Source organism: Sarcophilus harrisii, chromosome 2 (genome assembly GCF_902635505.1).
Source record: "Sarcophilus harrisii chromosome 2, mSarHar1.11, whole genome shotgun sequence".
Taxonomy (NCBI): Eukaryota; Metazoa; Chordata; class Mammalia; order Dasyuromorphia; family Dasyuridae; genus Sarcophilus; species Sarcophilus harrisii.
The window spans coordinates 264,923,165-264,925,560 of record NC_045427.1 but is presented as its reverse complement, the minus strand read 5'-3'; positions in this window follow the sequence as shown (position 1 = coordinate 264,925,560).

Sequence of the window (2,396 nt, the reverse complement as noted above, 5' to 3'; positions counted from 1 at the left end):
TAAATTATTTTTTTTTCACTTCACTGTATATCAATTCATTGAAGTCAACACTTCTGAAATTATCATTTTTTATGGCATGATGTGTTTATACATCAATTTATTTTACTATTCCCCCAATAAAATGGCTATTTAGTTTCCAATTTTGGCTTACTGTGAAAAGAGTTGTTAGGATATTTTTGTACACACAGATCTTTTTCCTTTGATCTCTTTGGGTTAGAGGTTCAATTTAGTAACTTCTGGACCTTAGTACCATGTTCTTTTTCCAGAATGGTTGAACTACATTAAATTGCAGTTTCACCAACAATTCTTCAGAGTCCCTGTTTTCCCTCAGTTCCAACAATATTTGTCTATTTTTGATGGGTGTGAAGTAAAATCTCAAAGTTGCTTTAGTTGGAATTTATTTAGTGATGTAAAGCACTTAATATAACTTGGATTGCTTTGAAAACTAGTATATATCCTTTGGCTGTTTATCTCTGGGGAATTAGCTCTCAGTTTTAATGTATTTAAATCAGTTCCTTATGTATCTTGGATATAAAATTTTTCTCAGGAACTTTTTGCAATCAATTGGATTTTGTGCAGTACCTTGCACACAGTTCATATAATAACAAATTGTTAGCTTCGTGAATTCTTAACCTGAAATCCGGACCTCTGGTACTGAGTTTCACCTTATCTTCTATACAATATAACCTTGTAGGGTAAAGAGGATACATATTTATACTTTTTAAGGATGAGGAAATGAGGTTCAGGTTGAGTGACTTGCCCAAGGTCACAATTATCAAGGATAAGATCTGCTAAGGTGCATTTATACTAGACATGGTCTTTTGAGGTTTAAGGAAATGGAGGAAAAGCAGGTGTGCATAGGCAAAAGTTCAGCAAGCAATGATTTGAGAACAAGTGTCCAAAGGATTCTAAGTGGAATCTTGAGGTAATATATCCATAAATAAGAGCATTCCAGGAATAAGAGCAAAGGGGAGTAGTTTTAAGTAAACAGAACTACCAGGTCAGAGATTTTAGCTGTCCAGGTCTTCCAGTACATTTTATACTACACCATGCTCTAAGGAAGCAAGAAGGAAACAAGTGCCAAGTCTATGCTAAGCACTTTACAAATGTTTCATTTAATCCTCCCAAGAGAGAGAGTGAGTTAAGGATACTGAGGCAAACAAGTTAAGTGACTGACCCAGGGTCACATAGCTAGTAAGTGTTTGAGCTCATCTTTGAATTGAGATCTTCCTGACTGTAGACTCAGGCATTTATCCACTATGCCATCTATCTGCACTACTTATAGTTAGTTGATTAGGAGGGACAGGAAAATGTGGGATTTTTTTTTTCCAGGTAATGAGTTTGGTGCATTTTTCATAATATATATCAAACCTAAATTAAAAGTAGTAAAGTGATGTCTATTCCCCTGTGTACTGGCCAGGATCTTGTGACTAATTGGGCTTGTTCTCCCCACAGAAATTATCTACGTTTTCTGTAAGCTATTACCAGATTAAGTATGCTCTTCCCCACCTTTCAGCCCATACATGCATGCATCATGCACCTCCCAGTCCCCTCATTAGAACACTTAGGAAACTACAGCTTGTCCCAGAATTTACTTTGTGGCCTTGTGGGCTGTGCTTCCTAACCAGAGGCTCATTATAAATGATCTGTGGTAATTATATCTATGTCCTGGCTCCAGCATGAATTGAATTTAGTTATGAATGTTGCTATACCAGCCTTTCCCTAAACACACACACACACACACACACACATTTTCTGTCTCTCTTCTGTACCCACCCACCCCCACTACTCTCTGTCTCTCTCTGTATCTTGTCTTTTTCTTTCTTTCCATTTCTGCCTTTTTTTTCTGTCACTTTCCCTCCCCCTACCTCTCTTGTTCTTTCTCTTTCTCCTTCCCTCCCAACCTCTCTGTGTCTCTGTCTCCTCTCTCCCTCTCTCTTTCTTAGTCTCTTTTTTTTCCCTTCCTCCCTCTGATGTGAAGGGTACCTTCCCTACAACCGAGCCTCTTAAAAAATCGCCTGGAGTCACGCATCTAGAATGTGTCAAGGGGTATGCTTAAACTCAGGTCTTCCTGATTCTGAGATCAATTTGATCCATGATACTAACCTGTCTCTCCCTTAAACTCTACCTGAAGCCCTGTATGAGGCTAAGAACAGCAGAGAAAGAGAAAGAAGAAATACTCTTGCTTCCCTGGGCCAGAGAGACTGAGGCAACAAGGGATGGAGCTCTCTATTTTATATTGGTAATCAGTCCATCAGAGACTGATTTTGTCAGACTAATTGGCTTCCCTCTCCCTGTCCCCCATAAAAGGTAAGAACTCTTCTAAAACATATACTGAAGATGCGAGGTACTTGTAGAACCAAATGCCATTACATCCTTGTTGTGGTTCCTGTTTT